Source organism: Myotis daubentonii, chromosome X, assembly GCF_963259705.1.
Source record: "Myotis daubentonii chromosome X, mMyoDau2.1, whole genome shotgun sequence".
Classification (NCBI taxonomy): Eukaryota; Metazoa; Chordata; class Mammalia; order Chiroptera; family Vespertilionidae; genus Myotis; species Myotis daubentonii.
In genome coordinates, this window is record NC_081861.1 from 74,653,469 (window position 1) to 74,675,291 (window position 21,823).

General features: G+C 40.8%; 1 protein-coding gene across 3 annotated transcripts in view; it reads left to right on the forward strand.

Annotated features, from left to right (window-relative positions):
• Window positions 1–2,650: 2,650 nt before the first annotated feature.
• The window catches only part of PRRG1 (proline rich and Gla domain 1), a 256,213-nt gene continuing 237,040 nt past the window's right edge, over window positions 2,651–21,823 (forward strand). The window contains exon 1 of one of the 3 annotated variants that reach the window (XM_059679877.1): window positions 2,651–2,751. The gene's annotated coding sequence lies outside the window, so the exon portion shown is untranslated. The remainder of the gene's footprint in view (window positions 2,752–21,823) is intronic. The other 2 variants (XM_059679880.1, XM_059679879.1) reach the window with 2 other exon arrangements.

A 21,823-nucleotide genomic window follows, 5' to 3' on the forward strand; every position in this document is an offset into this window, starting at 1 on the left:
CTCTGAAATCAATAAAAATAAAAAATAAATGAAGGGCTGGCACACAATTTTTTTTAATAGCAGCCACAGAAAAACAATAGAGACATTATTAAGAAGACTGGTTAATACTTGAATACAAGAGAGATAAAAGGTAATTTCAATGCTGTATTCCTTAAATAGAGGTGTTCCATAGTGAACTTTTTTTTTTTGTCTCTCCAGCACTTTTCTTTTGAAAAAGCATCTCCCCCACACTCTGTTTTCATTTAGGAATTTTCTCTTCACGATATTTTTCTCCAACTATGTGGTTCCACTAGTGGTATCATTCTTATGTCACACATGCACTTTTTCCCAAAAAAATGATTGTTACTCAGTCTCACCCAATATTGCTCTTTATATGGTGGTATAGAAATGGAACTGAAGGAAGAGATGGACTTTCTGTCAGTTAACAACTTAGTGTGAACCCTCGATTTGTCAGAGATCATGGATCTAAGCCTACAGAACATGACATTCAGAGGTTCTGAAAGAATGACCCTACTGGGAGAAGCCAGGTTGAAAGCCTAACCTGGAATTTGAAGCATTCCAGTTACTAGTTCAGTTTATTCCTAAGGCCAATCATAGACTTGTCCTTTTGAAACTTTGGGTTACACAATAACTTTCTCTTTTTGCCTAAGGCACTTCATTTTACTTTTGGTCACTTCAAACAAAATATTCTGATAAACTCAGACATAAAATAAGAAAATAAACCCAGTAATCACATCTATTAAGAATGCAAAAGTTGCCCGTCTGGTGTAGCTCAATGGTTGAGCATTGACCTATGAACCAGAAGGTCACGGTTTGATTCCTAGTCAGGACACATGCCTGGATTGTGGGCTTGATCCCCAGTAGGGGGTGTGCAGGAAGCAGTTGATCAATGATTCTCTCTCATTGATGTCTCTGTCTTTCTCCCTCTCCCTCTCAGAAATCAAATATATATATATATATATATATATATATATATATATATATATATATATATATAATTTCTTTAAATGAATGCAAAAATGACCTATTAACCCAATGTTTTTTTATAGCACTTTCTGTATGTGAAAGATTTTATTATTAGAAATGAATAGGACAAGGCCCTATGCCTGACACTTATAGATTGATCTCTTCATCACCCTCCAGAGTCTGAGTCTACATTTACCAATATACATACCTTCTTGCAATCTGTCCTCACTGAAATCCCTTATGCTTATTTGACATATGGGAAATAAAAATGAGCTCAAGGAAGTCTGGTTCAGTCCTGGCAAGGTGGCTCAGTTGGTTGGAGTATCAAGGTCTCCATATACCAGAAGGTTGCAGGTTCAGTTCTCTGTCAAGGCATATACGTAGGTTGCAGATTTGATTCCCCTATCCGGACTCATGTGAGAGGCAGCCAATCTCTCTCTCTCTCTCTCTCTCTCTCTCTCTCTCTCTCTCTCTCCCCCGCCCCCCAAGCACTGGGAATATCCTTGAGTGAGGATTTGAAAAAAAAAGAAAGCCTGGTTCATAAAATACAGAAATGCAAGGACCACAAATGTTTCATGGGAAGAATTTCAAGATATTCACATATTTAAGGGCAATTACCAGGCTCTGCCCCCCAAAATGCTCCCATCACAGCCAAACACTTACTTGGAAGGACTACTGTTTGGCCCTATGGCAATTCCTTTATTCTTAATAAGCCAAATGTTTCTCAATTTCATCATAACTAAAGTAAAAAGAAGAAGGGAAAATAATTTGGAACAAATCACTTCAGGCCTACAGGCCAATTCACTTTGGATTCACTCAGGTGTATTTCTTTTAATAGTTGATCTGAAGGCATGTGAGATCCCACAGCTAATCAGATTCTAAGCATAAAAGTATAGAAGTTAAAAACTAAGCATGCATGCAGCATGGAATAATAATCAAGTTAGACTTCCTAAAATGCTAAATGCCAGAAAACCTGTAACCATTAGGGCAAAGTCCAAACAGTGACACAGGCCAAGTATTCTGTTTCTCAGAGGGGCTTTTAGAAGGCTCAAATTCTAAGGTGGCTACCTAAAATACAGGGTCAAAGATAGATCTTATTTGACAACCCATGTTCTTCTTCCCAAGATATTCAAACATGTTCAAAACTCTTTTTAAGAAAAAAGCAGATGACTGTCACCAAAAGTCCAGAAAGAGCAGCAATATAATTTGTTTTCAGAGTAAGGGCTGAGTTGTAAACGTGGGCTGGGGTCTCATACAGCGAAGACATGTTAACTAGGATGCACTGCACAAGCGGTCTGTGGGTGAAAAATCTCCATGCCCCTCACCTCTGGATGGCTGAGAACTGCCAAGGATAAGGAGAATGCCCTGGGGTGGGGTGGATAAGGTGTGGGGAAATAGGCATGCAAAAGAGTGAGAGGCTAGGGAGGATCCAAGGTGGCTCCAGGTGCCCAGGGGGACTGGCTAGCTTGGCTCAACTAAGCCGAGCTTTCTAGACAGTGAATGTGGAGGGAACCAAGGCTTCTCTGCCAGTGTTATAAAACAGACCTCAATCCGGACGCCTAGAACCCTTAGTCTTCCACACCAAGACAGCGGAGGCCCTGCCCCTCCGTTTCCCACCCAGTCTGGCCCAGCCCCCCTCCTAACCCCGCCCTGCGCCCCCCCCCCTCCCCCTCCGCCCAGCCCATCAGCTCCTTGCTCAGGACTCCTACAGGCTGGGAGGCATTGGGAGCGCGCAGGCGCAGCTGGTGATTCGCAGAGCTGGGAGTAGCGGCGCGGGACGCCCTGGTGGGTGAGGTGGCCTTGCGGGCTCGCAGCTGAGGAACAAGATTCAGGCTGAGCTTCCCGAGAGGGTTTGGGGTGTGTGCGGGTGACTGTTCCGGGAAGCTTGGGTCCCGTAAGGCGAAATCGGCCATACAGGCGGCAGCAGGGTTGGCTGCGCTGCCTGGGAGTGTCCAGGGAGCGGGCCTCGTGGGAAGCGGAGTGCCTGGTGGCGGGAGCGGGTGGGGTATGTGTGAATAGAAAAATTAAAGGAAAGGGCTTCACAGGTTGGAAGTGCGTACTCAGGTTTGGCAGGACCGCGGGGCTTGTTAAGGGGGTTGGAGAGTGTCCCAGCTTCAAGTTCAGTACCCCTACTGGGTGCCCCTGAGCGGTGTCCCGGGCCATCCCTTCCGCTGCTCTGTCGTCTCAGAGTGCAGAGTTACCAGGAGCGTTCCTCATCGCTGGGGAGAGGATTTAGGGGACATGGGCAGTCACCCCAGGCTGTTGCCAAGGAGAGCACAGCGTTCTTGTGACTTTCCTTCTCCCGATCCCAGGGAATGTGCCTGTCTTCTGGTCCATTGTGGTCATGGACATTTTAACAAAGGCGATGACTGTTTTCTAAGCTGTGGCGGAGGCGGGTTGGTGGATGGGGTTAGAATGAGGCCCTCCTTTGGCCCTGGGCTTAGGGAAACAGGGGAGCAGGCATGGAGGAAGTGGAAGGAAGGGAACTACCTTCTTGCCTCAGTATTTTTTTTTTCCCCTTCCTGGTCTGCTGATGTTGATCCGTGGTAGGAACAGCGTTGAGAGGGAGATAGGATTGGGAATTTGTTTTCAGACTCAGGCTGCAGCCTCTGGTTTTGTAATTGGGCTGTTGATGTAGTCTTTAAATGTCCCTTCAGGAGAAATGAGAAAGTAATGGCATTTAAGAGGAAGTAATTGAAGGAAAGGGTGAAGAGGTGGTGTTAAAACTTAGAGCTAAATTATTGCCTTGTGATAGGCATAATATAAATAAAGCTAGACTTTGAAGGATACGAAGGTGATCCAGTCAGGGTAAGTGAAAAGTTGATTAGGGTGCTGTTGATTGGTTCAATCAAGAGTGAATTATTGTGTGTGTGTGTGTGTGTATGCATGTGTGTGTGTATAGGTGCTGCCAAGTTCTTGGGCAGACTCACTTTTGAATCCTTAAAATGATATTGGGAATACAAAACACTAGGGCAAATATTGTAATATTTGGTAAGGTTCTATGGCTTTCATTTTCAGGCTTAGCATCTTTATGAAAAATGATATATGTGCTCTCAAGCATGGATGTTGATTTTTTACTCATTTGTTTAACTTAATACAACAAAAATTGAACTTCCTCCTCCTCCACCCCTTTCCCTTGATTGTGAATTCTGTTTTATAAACATTTACTTTCAGATTTGAAATGTATTTAAAGGCACAATTCCCTCCAACCCAAGTGTTAAGTGAACAGGTTTCTGTGCCTCAAAAGCAGAAAACCTATCCTGGCTCTTAGTAACTTCTATTTCCCACCCCTCACTTAATTTATCCCTTCTCTACCTAAATGTAAAAGCACTTTTTCTTCATGGAACTTTTTTTTTTAAGTTAAACATAATTACTTAATATGATAAAATAGAGTATTTACGTTTTCTCTTTTTTTAGGATGTTTTTGCATCTTAAGAGTTTAGTTATAGGATTAGGGATCCAAAAAAGGTCCATACATTGCAATTGATTGATATTTTGTTGTTGCTTTAATCAATAGAGCCACTTGTCTGTCTTGTGTGTTTTTTTAAAGTTTCTTTATTGATTGAGGTATTATATATGTATCCGCATTCCCTCATTTCCCCCCCCTACACCCCCATTTGCTTGCATACAAGTCCTTTGGCAGATCTCTCCCACTTACCCCCTCCCTCCCCTACCTTCCCTCTGAGGTTTGACGGTCTGATCGATGCTTCTCTGTCTCTGGATCTGTTTTTGTTCATCAGTTTATGTTGTTCATTATATTCCATAAATGAGTGAGAACATGTGATACTAATCTTTCTCTGACTGGCTTATTTCACTTAGCATAATGCTCTCCAGTTCCATGAATGCTGTTACAAATGGTAAGAATTCTTTCCTTTTTACCACAGCATAGTATTCCATTGTGTAGACGTACAACAGTTTTTTATTATACTCATCTGCTGATGGGCACTTAGGCTGTTTCCAAATCTTAGCCATGGTGAATTGTGCATATGTCCTTTCTGGTTGGTGTTTCTGGTTTCTTGGGATATATTCCTAGAAGTGGGATCACTGGGTCAAATGGGAGTTCCATTTTTAACTTTTTGAGGAAACTCCATACTATTCTCTACAGTGGCTGTAACAGTCTGCATTCCCACCAGCATTGCACGAGGGTTCCTTTTTCTCCGCATCCTCTCCAGCACTTGTCATTTGTTGATTTGTTGATGATAGCCATTCTGACAGGTGTGAGATGGTACTGCACTGTTGTTTTGGTTTGCATCTCTCGGATGATTAGTGACTTTGAGCATGTTTTTATATGTCTCTTCGCCTTCCTTCTGTCTTCTTTCGAAAAGTATGTATTTAGGTCCGTTGCCCATTTTTTGATTGGGTTGTTTATGTTCCTTTTTTTTAAGTTGTATGAGTTCCCTGTAAATGTGGGAGATTAAACCCTATCAGTGATGACATTGGCAAATACGTTCTCCCATGCAGTGGGTTTTCTTGTTGTTTTGTTGATGGTTTCTTTTGCTGTGTACAAGCTTTTTATTTTGATGTAGTTCCATTTGTTTATTTTCTCTTTAGTTTCCATTGTCCTAGGAGCTGTATCAGTGAAGAAATTGCTTCAGCATATGTCTGAGATTTTGCTGCCTGTGGATTCCTCTAGTATTTTTATGGTTTCCCATCTTATGTTTAAGTCCTTTATCTATTTTGAGTTTATTTTTGTGTATGGTGTAAGTTGGTAGTCTCATTTCATTTTTGTGCATGTATCTGTCTAATTTTCCCAACACCATTTGTTGAAGAGACTGTCTTGACTCCATTGTATATTCATGCCTCCTTTGTCAAATATTAATTGAGCATAGTGATTTGGGTCAATTTCTGGGTTCTCTATTCTATTCCATTGATCTATATGTCTGTTCTTGCGCCAGTACCAGGCAGTTTTGAGAACAGTGGCTTTGTAATACAGCTTGATATCTGGTATTGAGATCCCACCTCCTTTGTTCTTCTTTCTCAGGATTGCTGCAGCTATTTGGGGTCTTTTTTTATTCCAGATGAATTTTTGGAAAGTTTGTTCTAGGTCTGTGAAATATGTCCTTGGTATTTTAATGGGGAGTGCATTGAATCAATAGATTGCTTTGAGTAGTATGTACATTTTGATGATGTTGATTCTACCAATCCATGAACATGGTATGCTCTTCCATCAGTTTATGTCTTCCTCTATCTCTTTTTTCAGTGTCTTGTAGTTTTTTGCATATAGGTCTTTTACCTCCTCAGTTAACTTTATTCCTAGCTATCTTCATTTTTTTTGGGTGCAGTGGTAAATGGGATTGCTTTTTTAGTGTCTCTTTCTGTAAGTTCACTATTGGTGTATAGAAATGCCATAGATTTCTTGTTGTAATTTTGTCTTCTGCTACAGTGCCAAATTCATTTATTAAGTTTAATAATTTTTTGATGGAGTCTTTAGGGTTTTCCATGTACAGTATCATGTCATCTGCAAATAAGGACAGTTTTGCTTCTTCTTTTACAATTTGGATGCCTTTTATTTCTTCTTCTTGTCTGATCACAATGGCTAGTACTTCCAGTACTATGTCGAACAGGAGTGGTGAGAGTGGGCATCCCTGTCTTGTTCCTGTTCTTAGGGGAAATGGTTTTAGTTTTTGCCCATTGAGAATAATGTTGGTTGTGTGTTTGTCATATATGGCTTTTATTATGTTGAGGTATGATCCTTTTATTCAGACCTTGCGGAGAGTTTTAATCAAGAAAGGGTGTTGGTTTTTTTAAATGCTTTTTCTGCATCAATTGATAAGTCTATGTGATTTTTATCTCTCAGTTTTTTATGTGATGTATCACGTTTATTAATTTGCGGATGTTGTACCATCCTTGCATCCCTGGGATAAATCCTACTTGGTCATGGTGTATGATCTTTCTGATGTACTGCTGGATCTGATTTGCTAGGATTTTGTTGAGGATTTTGGCATCTATGTTCATGAGGGATATTGGCCTGTAATTCTCTTTCATTGTGTTGTCTTTACCTGGTTTTGGTATCAGGGTGATGCTGGCATCATAGAATGAGCTTGGAAGTGTGCCTTCCTCTTGAATTTTTTGGAATAGTCTGAGGAGGATAGGTTTTAGTTCTTCCTTGAATGTTTGGTAAAACTCCCATGTGAAGCCGTCTGGCCCTGGACTTTTGTTTGCTGGAAGCTTTTTGATTACTGCTTCAATTACTTCTATAGTTAGTGGCCTATTGAGATTTTTAGATTCTTCCTGATTGAGTTTTGGAAGCTTGTATTTTTCTAGGAATATGTCCATTTCCTTCAGGTTGTCTAGCTTGTTGGAGTAGAGTTGTTCATAGTATTTTTTTTAATAACCATTTGTATTTCTATGGGGTCTGTTGTTATTTTGCCTCTTTCATTTCTGATTTGTTTACTTAGGTCCTCTCTCTTTGCTTCTTGGTGAGACTGGCTATAGTTTCATCAATCTTGTTTATCCTTTCAAAGAACCAGCTCTTGGTTTCATTGATCTTTTGTATTGTTTTTTTGGTCTCTATGCCATTTATTTTTGCTCTGATCTTTATTATCTCCCTCCTTTTGCTCACTCTGGTCTTTTCTTGCTGCTCTCTTTCTAATTATTTGAGTTGTAGAGTTAGATGATTTACTACCATTTTTTCTTTTTCTTTTTCTTTTTTTTTTTGAGGTAGGCCTGTAGGGCTATAAACTTCCCTCTCAGGACTGCTTTCATTGTGTCCCATAGGTTTTGGATCATTGTGTTTTCATTGTCATTAGTTTCCAGGATGTTTTTAATTTCTTCTTTGATCTCATTGGTAACCCAGTCAATATTTAATAACATGTTTTTCAGCTTCCAAGTGTTTGAGTGTTTTGGATTGTTGTTATTGTAGTTTATTTCTATTATTATGCCATTGTGGTCTGAGAAGATGCTTGGTATGATTTCAATCTTCTTGAATTTGGGGAGACTTTGCTTGTGACCCAATATGTGGTCTATTTTTGAAAATGTCCCATGTGCACTTGAGAAGAACTTATATTCCATGGCTTTGGGGTGAAATGTTCTGAAGATGTTGATTAGGCCCATCTGATCTAGTGAGTCATTTAGGATTGCTGTTTCTTTGCTTATTTTTTGTCCAGAGGATTTATCGAGTGATGTCAGTGGTGTATTAAAGTCCTTACTATTTTTTTATTGTTGTTAATCTCTCCCTTAATATTTTCCAGGAGTTTTGTTTATGTATTTGGGTGCTCCTTCATTGGGTGCATATATGTTTATCAGGGTTATATCCTCTTGTTTTATTAATCCCTTTAGAATTATGAAGTGGCCTTCCTTATCTCTTGTTATGGCCTTCACTATGAGGTATATTTTGTCAGATATTAGTATTGAAGTTTCCTGCAATGTATTTTTCCATCCCTTCACTTTAAGTCTGTGTCCCTTCACTTTAAGCCTTGTTCTGAGGAGGGTCTTCTGTAGACAGCATATATATGGGCCATGTTTTTATCCATTCAGTCACTCGATGTCTTTTATTTGGAGCATTTAATCCATTTACGTTTAAAGGTACTTGTTTGTAGCCATTTTTATTTTTTGTGCTCTTTCCTTCTTACCTTTCTATTTCTTGTTTTTACACCAATCCCTTTAGCATTTCTTGCATTGTTGGGTTGGTTGTGATAAACTCCCTTAGTTTTGTTGTTGTTGTTGTTGTTGTTTTTTGTCTGTGAAGCTCCTTATTTCCCATTCAATTTTGAATCATAGCTTTGCTGGATAGAATATTCTTGGATTCAGTCCCTTGCTTTGCATAACTTTGTAAATTTCCTTCCATTCTTTTCTGGCCTGATGTATTTCTGTTGAGAAATCTTTTGATAATCTAATGGGAGAGCCCTTTTATATAACTTTCTGTCTCTCTCTTGCAGCCTTTAAGATTCTCTCTTTGTCTTGCACATTTGCCACCGTGATTATGATGTGTCTTGGTGTGGGTATTTTCAGGTTCATTTTGTTTTGGATTCTCTGTGCTTGTGTGACTTTTTTCTTCCCCACCTCAGGGAAGTTTTCTGACATTTCTTCAAATAGGTCTAATAACCATTGTTCCTCTTCCTGTTGTTCTGGCACCCCTATTATTATATTGCTTCGTTTCATGTTGTCCCATAGCTCCCTTAGGCTCTCTTCCTGTCTTTTAATTTTTTTCTCCAATTGCAGCTCAGTTTGGGTGTGTTTTGCTTCCCTGTCTTCTAATTTGCTAATTCGGTCCTCCACTTCTCCTAGTCTACTGTTGAAACCTTCCATGGTGTTTTTTATTGCAGCTATATCACTCTTCATTTCTTCTTGATTCTTACCTAAGTTGTTGAGTTTTTCATCCATCGGGTTTATGAACTGTATGACCCTTATGCTGAATTCTTTACTGACATATTGCATGCCTTTGTTTCACTTAGCTGCTTTTCTGGTGATGCCTCCTTTTCTTTCCTTTTGGGGTTCATTTGTCTACCCATTTTTGTTCTCACAGAATAATCTAGATGTTGAGTTGTGCAGGGCTTCTCCTTTGGTGGCAGTGACTCCTTGGGCTGCGGTTGCTCCTCGGGCAGTCACGGCAGCGGCTGCACCTCAGTTGGCAGCAGCTCCTCCAGTGGGTGCTGTTGGCAGCACTGGGGGCTCCTCTTGCTGGCGGGGTGGCTTTTCACACACCTGCTGCTCCTTGGGCGGGGGTGGGCTGATCATGAGGCTGCTGCTTCTTTGATGGGGGTGGGCTGCTCACATCGTTGCTACTCCTCAGATGGGAGTGGACTGTTCTTGTGGCTGCCACGCCTTGAATGGGGGCTGGCTGCATGTGGCTCCTGCTCCTTGGAAGGGGTGGGCTGCTCATGAGGCTGCTGCTCCTTGGACAGGGGCAGGTTGCTTGCAAGGCTGCTTCTCCTCGTATGGGGTCAGGATGCTCATGCAGCATCTGCTCCTTGGATGGGGGCAGGCTTCTTGGGCAACTGCTGCTCCTCAGATAGTGGACGGGCTGCTTGCGCTGCTGCTTCTCCTTGGACAGGAGTGAGCTGCACGTGCAGCTGCTGCTCCTCAGATGGAGGCAGGCCTCTTACCCGGCTGCTGCTCATCGGATGGGTGCGGGCTGCATGTGGCTGTTGCTCCTCGGATCAGTACAGTCTGCTCAGGGCTGCTGCTCCTCAGACATGGGCAGTCTGCTTGTGTCCCTGCTGCTTCTCAGATTGGGGAGTGCTGCTCGGGTGGCTGATGCTCCTCAAATGAGGGCGGGCTGCTCACGGGGCTGTTGCAGCTTGGACGGGGTGGGCTACTCACACAGTTGCTGCTCCTTGGATGGGGGTAGGCTGCTCGTGTGGCTGCTGCTTCTCCGACGGGGGCAGGTTGCTCTCAGTGCTACTGCTCCTTGTATGGGGTTGGGGTGCATGGGGCTGCTGCTCCTTAGTTGTTGGTGGGCTGCTTGTGCAGCTGCTGCTCCTCAGATGGGTCAGGCTGCTCTCATGGTTGCTTGCTCCTTGGGCAGAAGAGTTGGCCTCTCACACAGCTGCTGCTCCTTGGACAGGGGCACGCCACGGGAGGCTGCTGCTCTTCGGCCTGGGGTGGGCTGCTCGTGGGGCTGCTGCTCATGTGGTCACAGTGCCCTGGGTTAAATTGTTGGGCCGGTCAGAGGGGAGTGCCCTTTGTAACTCACAGGAGCCTGTGCCTGTGGTGGCTGGAGACTCGGTGACCGTGGGGCCACTTCTGAGGTAGCAGGTCCCTGTCATGGGTGGCCATAGAGTCCCAGGTGTTACTTGAGGGCACCCTGGGTGGAGGTAAGGCTGGACTTCCAGTTATAGCAGCTCTCCCCTTCAAAAAGGCGAGGCCTCTGAGGAAGAGCCGGCCTCCCCTTACTGTTTGCAATGGTAGCAGAGGCTGCCTAGTTAGGCAAGCTCAGTTAGCCTGCCCCTGAATGTCTGCGGGTTCTTACTGTGACTAATTCACACACACACACACACACACACAAACACACACACACACACAACCCACATGACCACACACTCCTCTTTTGCTCCCTCACTCACTCATGCTCTCTCCCTCATGGCTGCCTTCTTTCTGCCTCTGTAGTTGGGTCTGAGATATTATTGACCATTTCGTGGATGTCATTTCCTCTCCAGGTGTCTGGTTATGTGGCTCGCTCTCTAGAACATTGACTGGAAAGGATAAAATTCTCCTTGACAAGACACAACACAAAGGGAACAAAACACGAATGTACTCATGACATCGTAACCCCAATATAAATGACCAACTGAGAAAAGAGAATTTGTGGAAGGAAAAGAGCACAAAGGATACCAAAGAGAGAAAAAGGAGGATATATATATATATATATATATATATATATATATATATATATGTGTGTATATATATATATATATATATATATATATATATATATAGAGAGAGAGAGAGAGAGAGAGAGGGAGAGAGAGAAAAAACGCCACAGAACAAACAGATAAACTAAAAAAATGCAAACAAACACCAAATATCCAGCAAAGAGGGTGGGGGCAGAATCTGTAGATGCTGAGTTTATATACAGAAAATAAGGTTAAGAATTGGGTGAATATGTTCAGTATAGAGGAAGTAGAAAGGGGATGAGTGGATAAGAAGAAAGAGAATGAGAAGAAAATAATATTAATAAATTTACAAAAAATTATTTAAAAATGGTATAAAAATAAAAAATAGCAAATAAAATAAAACAAAATAAAATAGAATGATGGAAAAATAATGCAAAAAGAAATAGAAAATAAAGCAACAAACAAAAAAAAGAAAGTAAAAAAAAGCAGAAAAAAAGAGAAAACAAAATAATAATAAAATACAAATGAAAAAGTGAAGTGTTGTTCCTTTGCCTGGCTTAAGATCCGAGTCTTGTGTACTGTATTGTTTCTCAGTTTCCTGTTGCTGGGATTGTAGGCCTCTCTTCAGGCCAGTCCCTTTGGACTCTTTTTTTTTTTTTTTTTTTAGGTTAAAAGCATCTTTATTTTTTTTAATTAAATCTTTATTGTTCAGATTATTACATTTGTTCCTCTTTTTTCCCCCCATAACTCCCCTCCTCCCAGTTCCCGCCCCTCCCCCCCCCCCCCGCCCTCACTCCCCACCCACTGTCCTCTTCCATAGGTGCACGATTTTTGTCCAGTCTCTTTCCGCATCTCCCACACCCCTTTCCCCCCCAAGAATAGTCAGTCCATTCCCTTTCTATGTCCCAGATTCTATTATGATCACCAGATTATTTATTCACTTGATTCTTAGATTCACTTGTTGATAGATGCATATTTGTTGTTCATAATTTGTATCTTTACCTTTTTCTTCTTCTTCCTCTTCTTAAAGGATACCTTTCAGCATTTCATATAATACTGGTTTGGTGATGATGAACTCCTATAGCTTTTCCTTATCTGTGAAGCTCTTTATCTGACCTTCAGTTCTGAATGATAGCTTAGCTGGATAAAGTAATCTTGGTTGTAGGTTCTTGGTATTCATCACTTTGAATATTTCTTGCCATTCCCTTCTGGCCTGCAAAGTTTCTGTTGAGAAATCAGCTGACAGTCGTATGGGTATTCCCTTGTAGGTAACTGGGTTTCTTTCTCTTGCTGCTTTTAAGATTCTCTCTTTGTCTTTTGCTCTTGGCATTTTAATGATGATGTGTCTTGGTGTGGTCCTTTTGGATTCCTTTTGTTTGGGGTTCTCTGCGCTTCCTGGACTTGTAAGTCTATTCTTTCACCAGGTGGGGGAAGTTTTCTGTCATTATTTCTTCAAATAGGTTTTCAATATCTTGCTCTCTCTCATCTTCTGGCACCCCTATAATTCTGATGTTGGTACGCTTGAAGCTGTCCCAGAGGCTCCTTACACTATCTTCGTATTTTCGGATTCTTTTTTCATTTTGCTTTTCCAGTTGGGTGTTTTTTGCTTCTTCGCGTTTTGAATCTTTGACTTGATTCTTGTGCTCCTCAGGTCTGCTGTTGGGTGTCTGTATAATATTCTTTATTTCAGTCAGTGTATGCTTAATTTCTAGTTGGTTCTTTATCACAACATCGAGGGTCTTATTAGATTTCTTGAGGATCTCACTACATTTATCAGCGGTCTCACCAGTCTTTTCGAGGGCCTTACTAAGTTTATCGGCAGCTTCTAGACAGTTCTTGAGAGACCTTAAAAGTGTGGTATTGAGCTCTATATCTTCCATTTCTGACATTTGCGTCCTGTTTCTTTGTCTCCACATTTTTTTATCTTTTCTTGGTGCACCCCCTAGTGGTCTTTGTGCGCAGTCTTGTAGTTAAGCCTTGATTGTTGTCGGTAATACCAGGGGTGATTTGACCTCCAGGCTAACTGACTATGAGAGTCAGCTGTGTCTGTAGTGGGAGAGCTTCTGTGCTGGATCTCTAGGGCGGTGCTAATCTAGCCTTTGCCTGAGGCTATCCGGCAAATGGCTCTGCACAGGGCTTGGGCGGGGCGTGTCCTTGGGGATCTACAGGGCGGGCGGAGAAAGCAGTTATGGCTGCTCTCAGTTCTGTCCCTAGGGGCTCTGCCTCTCAGAGTCCCAGCAACCGCTGCAAACCTTGGAGAGAAAGCTGCCTTCGAGTTCCGACCAAAGCCAGACAGTCCCGCTTCTCCCGTTTGAGTCTGGGTCCCCAGAGACTCGCCCGGATCTGGAGCTCAGAGTCTGAAACTCCCTCCAGATTGAAAACAACAACCGCGCCCTCCGCAGCCAGCCCTGAGTATTTCACTTCATCACTGCACCACCTCTGAGTCTGGGTATGATATTCTCTTTCCTCCTAGTTGTAGAATTTCCACTCAGCCAGCCTTCCTGTGGTTCTGGATGATGTCTATTCTGTCCTTTAGTTATTTCTCTGAAGTGGTTGTTCCAGGCAGCAATCTCTGGCGTTAACCTATGCCACCATCTTGGTTTCTCCCCCCTTTGGACTCTTAAGAACTATTCAGATTTTTTTTTAATTCTTTCTACCATTCAGGGTATAATCTGGGTGTGGCTGTATTGGTTGCCTGGAGACTGGATGGAAGGGCTATCTCTTCAGGAGAAAATGGCTGTCCAGGTCTGGGGCTCAGGTATGACTCAGCACCAGTCTCTCTGCCACTTCTCCTGGACCCTCTCCTCTCCCCAGACTCTCCCCAGACTCTCCCCAGACTCTACAAGTCCACACCTTCTTCACCTCAGCCACGGGTATGTGCCCATACCTGAAAGGTCCTGTGAACTAGGTTTAGTGAAGAAAAGCACAGGCTACAAAGAGGGGAAAGATTGCGCCTCTGCGAGCTCCTCTCCTGTCAGCACTGTGCGGTCTGGTCAGCCCTTCAGGCTTCCCCCCCCCTCTGGGCTCAGTCTTTCCTGACTGTGGACTCAGATCTAGAATCCCCTGCCACCAACAGTCCTGCGGACCTCCTTTCCACAGTCAGATGCTATGCCTGTCCCTAGGGATTGGGCATGGTGCTCTGTGGTTTCCCTCTGACCCTCTGGACTCAGAGGTCTGGCAGATCTCTCCTGCCTAGATCCTTGATTTTACCTTTTTCCAGGTGAGTCTCCTTTGCCAGTTCTGGGTGGATGTTATTCTTTTCAGCTGCTCATTCTGTCTGCTCCAGGACAAGGTTCAGGACACGTCCGTCTATTCTGTTGCCATTTTGTTACTCCTCGGCACTTTTATATTTAAGTTCTACATTTTCTGTGGTCTTTAAACTCACTGAAAAAAAAAATCCAAACCACTGTGATTATATCTTGCTCCTTAAAATTTTCCTCACCTAAACTTCCCATATTTCTGGGTTTTTCTTTAATTCTTTGATTGGTCAACTTCAGTCATTTCTCCTAAGTCATCTTCTTAGGGTTCTGTCCAATACTTTCTTTCCCACTTTATGCAAGAGACAATAATATGGTGGTCAAGGGCATAGAATTTGAAGGCAACATATTAAACTTCCTTTTCTAAGTGTCAGTTTCTTCATCTGTAAAATGTAATTATAACACCTAATAACTGATATCAGGTATATTAACAGCATATCATAATATCAAAGTGTGGCTTTATAATACCTAAAAATAGTAACTATTTTTATTTGCTGTTTCTTAAAAGAAACAATTTCAGTAGCAATTAACTTCAAAATGTGGATGTATTAACATCTCCCATCCTGTTCGAGCTCCAGTCCTATATTTGTAGATTCCTTCCATATGTCTTCAACAAATGGTTTAGAACAAGTGGTTTTCAAACATCAGTGTGCACAATAATCACAAGAATGTGCAGATTTCTGGGCCCCATGCCCAGAGTTTCTGTTGTATGGAATGAGGCCTGAGATTTCAGTTCTAACAAGTTTCCAAATGACAGTTGCTGGCCCTCGGGTCACACTGAGTGTCGCTGATCAAATGGCATTCAGACAAGTTGGCAGGGAGGAAGGGAGAGGAAACCAAAAGACCAAAAAGTTACCAAAGTTAAGAGAGGAGTGTGCTTAAAACTGATTGTATCAGATAGCATGTAAAGTTTAGAAAGGATAGATCTAAGAGAACACAGCTGGATTTGGTGACCAGGAGCCTTTTTGTTTGTTTTTCGTATGTGTTGGATACAGAGGGTTGATTTAATTATACACCCCAGTTGGTGAAACATTGTCATTATTATGACCAGAAAAACATATATGACAGGTATTTGAGATAATGGTTCTTATTGGGGTGACATTGGTCTACATGAACATATAGGTTTCAGGTGTGGTCTTCTGTGTTACAAGATCTCTATATTGCACCATGTGCCCATCACCCAAAGTCAAATATTCTCCTGTCACCATATATTAGGACCCTCTTTTCACCCCTACCCCCTTTTCTCTGTCAATTACCACACTGCTGTTTGTGTTCACAAGTTTCAGTTTTATATTCCACATATTAGTGAAATCATATGGTTTTCTTGTCAGTTTCTTTTGCTGAGCAGAAGCTTTTTAGTTTGACATAGTCCCATTCATTTATTTTTGTTTTTTCAATTTTTAATTTTACTTATTAAATTAGGGTTGACATTGGTCAACATGAACATAGATAAGGCAAAATTAAAAAGGACAAATTGGTGCAAGTGTTTGCATGTGTGTTCTCACTTAGATATGTATGGGAATAACAGACAAAATGTAAATCTTTCTTTTAGGACTTTTGACAGGAAATACTAAGTGCAGTGTTTGGTTATCCTGAAAACCTTGGGGACCATAATATTGTCAGTGCAGTTGACTTTTATAGTCTCTCAAGGAAATGGCTTTATACAATACATGTCAAGCTTTAACTCAACATTTACTGAACACCTTTGCTGTGTAAGGGGTGTGTATACTAGCTTTACCCTTTTTAAAGTAAAAAAGTAAATGTTATTGAGCCCAATGAGTTGAGAGTTAAAGTGCCACAGGCAGGGATAATCAGAGCTCTTAAAAATGCTCAATGGTCCCGGCTGGCATGGCTAAATGGTTGAGCATTGACCCATGAACCAAGAGTTCCCTGGTTTGATTCCTGGTCAGGGCACACACCTAGGGTGGTGGGCTTGATCCCTAGTAGGGGAAGTCCTTCTCTCTAAAAATCAATTTAAAAAAAAACATTAAAAATGTTCAATGGTTGCTCTACTTTCTTCGGTATTGAGTGGTAGTAACTGATATACTTATTTTCAAGCTCATTCACATACTGATGAAGAATTTGAAAGGCTTGTCAATTAAATGAGCCAGAATTTAAATAAGGATTTGAATTTATGTTTTAAAAAATATATTTTATTGATTTTTTACACAGTGGAAGGGAGAGGGACAGAGAGTCAAAAACATCGATGAGAGAGAAACATCGATCAGCTGCCTCCTGCACACCCCCCACCGGGGATGTGCCCACAACCAAGGCACATGCCCCTGACCAGAATCGAACCTGGGACCCTTCAGTCCGCAGGCCGACGCTCTATCCACTGAGCCAAACCGGTTACAGCAGGATTTGAATTTCTTAGGTACATTTTTTTTAGTACCTTGAAATTTAGAACTTAGGATTTCTTTAGGAAAATCTGTTGTGTTTTACATCCCTGACTTGAACTAACTATCTTGTGTTCTATTTTTCCCTTTTTTTAAAACTGTGTTTTTAGAAGATATGTATTATTTTCTGGAGTGCTAGGTAACCAAACTCTTCCATTTAAATGACAAAATCTTGTTACTCAGATCACTGTATGTTCTGCTCCAGTCTGTCTTCAATCTGTCTGTTCTTTGTGGTTTGGTTTCTAATGTTATGCATTCTAATTTTGTAAAAAAAAAAAAAAAAAAAAAAAAAAAAAACTATGTGACTAACTAGCCACAGTAATCCTCTCTGACATGTTTGCTTCAGGGAGGAAGCTGGCAAAGTTAAAAACATATGACTAGTTTTAAAATTTGCTGTAACTGGAAAAAAAGTTAATGGAATATATTCCTAGTCTTTTACTCTGTGTTAGTATTACTCATGGGTCCAGAATAATGATTTTGGCAAGGATATATTTACTTTCCTATGTAATTTTATCATACTTCAGTATCTTACTCATTTTTCCCTAGGATTTATCACAAAAATATTACTACATACAGAAGTAAGAAATTTTTTCCTTGGACTCATAAACAGTTAGTCTGAAAATGCAAATGGTTTTGTTGTAATAATATGAGCTATATTGCAAAATCAATATGTTCTTTGAATTTTAAAATTCTTTAAAATGAAAATGTAGGTGTTAATATTTATTATTAGCATTTACTTTGATTCTTTCTCTAAACTATGAATGTTCATCCGGTTTATAGAATTGACCTTTGCAGTTTTGAATAGGCAATTCTCATTGCTATTGTCCGAGTTCAAGATTTATTACTTCTTTCCTCACACTATAACCATGTCCTTTTTAATGGTCTCTCCAGTCATTTATTACCAGTCCTTAACCCAAATGTGCCCATCCACAGATACTTGAAAGCCTCCAACCTGCAGGTACTACCTTCACAGTACTTCTAGAAAGCCCCATCCACCTATATAGACCTAACCACTTTCTCAAATGTTGTTTATGCCTAATCATTCTAAGTTGGCTGCCACTTTTTCTCATTTCTCATTCAAATGCAAATGTGTTCCTCATTTGCATTTCAGTTCTTAACCATTTAATTGGGGCTAGTTCTCTGCCAGATTCTCAGCCTCATTAGCCAGGGATCAGAGTATCTATATTATCTTTATCTATTTAGTTTATGCCTGGTTCCCAGCACCAGCATTCAGGATGCTGAATATTCCTGGATTCCTTGCCATTGTAGTGGGTTGACTTTAGCCTACTTCATCAGGGCTGATAAGAGGAAGAAAATAGGAGGGTCCCCAGAAGACCAGGAAGGGGACTGTGGAAAATCCTATATAGTTTTGCTTTTTCTCTGAAATCCAAATCCACTCTTGGAAGCTATATCCTTCATAGGAATATAGTGACTTCCTTATTCAGAAGCTTGCCCAAATTATTTTTTCTTCTCATATATCAAGAAACTACAACACATGGATTATCTTCCTTAATAATCTATAATAATAAAAGTGTAACATGCAAATCGACCAAATGGCTGAGCAGTGGAATGACCATCCTGACGACTTTCTGTACAAAGCCGAGGCTGCGAGGGCCACGGCAGCTGGGGCTTCAAAGGCCTACTCTTGCACGAATATCATGCATCAGGCCTCTAGTAGTAATAATAACAACAACAGCAATGACAATAACCTGCTAAATTTTACCAGATATTTAACTTTCATTATTTTTATTACCTTGTACAGTACATAACATTTATCCCTATTTTATAGGGAGGACACTGCATTTCAGAGAGGTGCAGTGCCCCAGTTTACTTTGAGGTATGTGGTGGAGTTGGAATTCTAATCTAGATCTATCTGACACTAAATCTAGGAGCTTTTTTCAGGAGGCCCCATTGCATGAAGCATGCTTTTGGGCTGCCTCTTCCGATTGTCTGTTTTACACAGTAAACACATAGTGACACTATTTAAGAAGAGAAACACTATGTGTGCATTTCCAGCATCATCATTAAGTGCTTAATGAATGTTAAATGAATAAGAGGATACCATGTAAATTAGTTAGAAAGGGTAGTTGCCCTTAGTTTAACATGGTGGCAAGCATATGGTAGATGCTCAAAAATATTTGTTGAATTGATGAGCTTATCCATTCAAATATCATTGAATTAAATTATCAACTGTGCTCTTATTAATACAAATAATGGTGAATATAAGTATTTGACTCATAGATCTAGTCTTTTTGTGAAGAAAAAAATGGATTTTAATGGATTCTTTTTGCTTTGCATTCCTCTAAAGCAGCGGTTCTCAACCTGTGGGTCGCGACCCCTTTGGCGGTCGAACGACCTTTTTACAGGAGTTGTCTAAGACCATCCTGCATATCAAATATTTACATTACGACTTATAACAGTAGCAACATTACAGTTATGAAGTAGCAATGAAAATAATTTTATGGTTGGGTCACAACATGAGGAACTGTATTTAAAGGGCCAGAAGGTTGAGAACCACCACCTAAAGAATAATTCATATCATATGATCAACTCTACTTTTATTTTTTTTAATTTTTTAAATATATTTTATTGATTTTTTACAGAGAGGAAGGGAGAGGGATAGAGAGTTAGAAACACCAATGAGAGAAAAACATCGATCAGCTGCATCCTGCACACCCCCTACTGGGGATATGTCCGCAACCAAGGTACATGCCTTTGACCAGAATCGAACCTGGGACCATTCAGTCGCAGGCCCACGCTCTATCCACTGAGCCAAACTGGTTAGGGCATCAACTCTACTTTTAGAAGGCTTCCTTTATGCACTCCATCTTACTAGACCTCTTACTCATTCACTTCCTAAAATTTCTTTTTTGACTTCTGCCTTTTCCCTGTATAATGCCATCCATTTGCATGACTTCAGTTTCATTCTGCACACTGACAATTCCCATAGCTCTATCCAGTCATAATTTTTCTTTGAAGATTCAGGGTCCTATAAATGACTATTTGCCTTAACCTAAAATGTCTTAAACAGAACTTCTCTTTCTGCCCGCTAATATGCTATATATATGCTACTACTTCTTTGTGTCCCATATTGTTAAAAGGGAAGGAAACTCTGTAGTCAGAATGAAGTCCTTGGGGTCAAAAAGCAGCCTGAGTATAAGCACGAATATGACCACATGAGGTTCCCTTAGCCACTTCGTTGGAGAAATCATAGTCTTCATCCTAGAGCAGCGGTTCTCAACCTGTGGGTCGCGACACCTTTGGGGGTCGAACAACCCTTTCACAGGGGTCGCCTAAGACCACCAGAAAACACATATATAATTACATATTGTTTTTGTGATTAATCACTATGCTTTAATTATGTTCAATTTGTAACAATGAAAATACATCCTGCATATCAGATATTTACATTACTACTCCTAACAGTAGCAAAATTACAGTTATGAAGTAGCAATGAAAATAATTTTATTGTTGGGGGTCACCACAACATGAGGAACTGTATTAAAGGGTCGCGACATTAGGAAGATTGAGAACCACTGTCCTAGTGTTTAAAGCCCCTAAATTAAGGTGTTTATAGTAGTCTGCATCACCCCCTCCAAAGGGGTTTTTGTCTTTCAATGCTTTTCTGTCATTTGACTTTCATTACCTCCTTTCCTCTCTCTTATTACCTTCTTTTCTCAAGCATCACATATGAGAGAATATATTCTGATTATCATTTATAACAAGTTTCATTCTAAATTTTATCTAAAAACAAGTCTTGGGATTCAAATCTTACTTTTTAAAAAAAATATATTTTATTGAATTTTTACAGAGAGGAAGGGAGAAGGATAGAGAGTCAGAAACATCGATGAGAGAGAAACATCGATTCAGCTGCCTCTTGCACGCCCCCCACTAGGGATGTGCCCGCAACCCAGGTACATGCCCTTGACCGGAATTGAACCTGGGACCCTTCAGTCCGCAGGCCGACGCTCTATCTGCTGAGCCAAACCAGTTAGGGCTCAAATCTTACTTTTCATATAACATTTTAATTGGCTACAATAATCATATAACAGTAAATTACTTTGAGTGTCTATCTGTAGCCCTTAATTAGTGAAGATAATTATATTGGATTTTCATTGCAGTTTCTACATCTGTAGAACTCTCTGAAGGTTTTTGTGGATTCCCACTCTCCATACCCCCCATGGTCTGTTCCTGTCCTACCTGGATAATAGACCATGAGTTGTTTTGTGCAATTAGCTCTTACCTACATCATGGGAATGTCCCTGGTTTCCCCTTTTTGTGTTATAGTTACTAGATTTCAACTGATAGTGCTATGTGTTTTTTTTGTCGCATTACTACAATGGCATGTGGTTTTTCTTCTTTTTTCCTTCATCACACACTGAGCAGGATTTGTTTGTCTGAAACAGTATATGAATTGTCTTCCAACAGCATTAAGTCAGATGTTGTCTCTGTATAATACTGGCAAAGAAATCTTAAGCATTCCTTTCCTACATTTAGTCATATTAAAGATAAATGAATAACCAGTATTTCATTCTTTTTATTCAAAAAATGTTTAAAATAACTCATAGTATTGATGGAAGCTACAGAATCTATTAAGATGACCCAAAATTAATGCACTTCTAGTCTCCATTTTTCATAGGTAAGTCTTAGTTGCTATATGATCATTCATTGTCCATATCGATATTTAAAGAAATATATTTCGAGAACCAAGATGACGGCGTAGGGAGTAGACCTGTGCATGCTGCCTCCCACAACATCATTGAAACTACCAACTATTAAGACAAAGAACCACCATTCAGACCTATGGGGAAATTGGCCCAGTGGAAGTTCTACAACTGGAAGGAAAGAAAGAAGCGCAGTGAGACTGAGTAGGAGTTACAGAGGCACCAAAAACAGAGGTACACAGTTGCACGCCATGCAGGCTGCAATA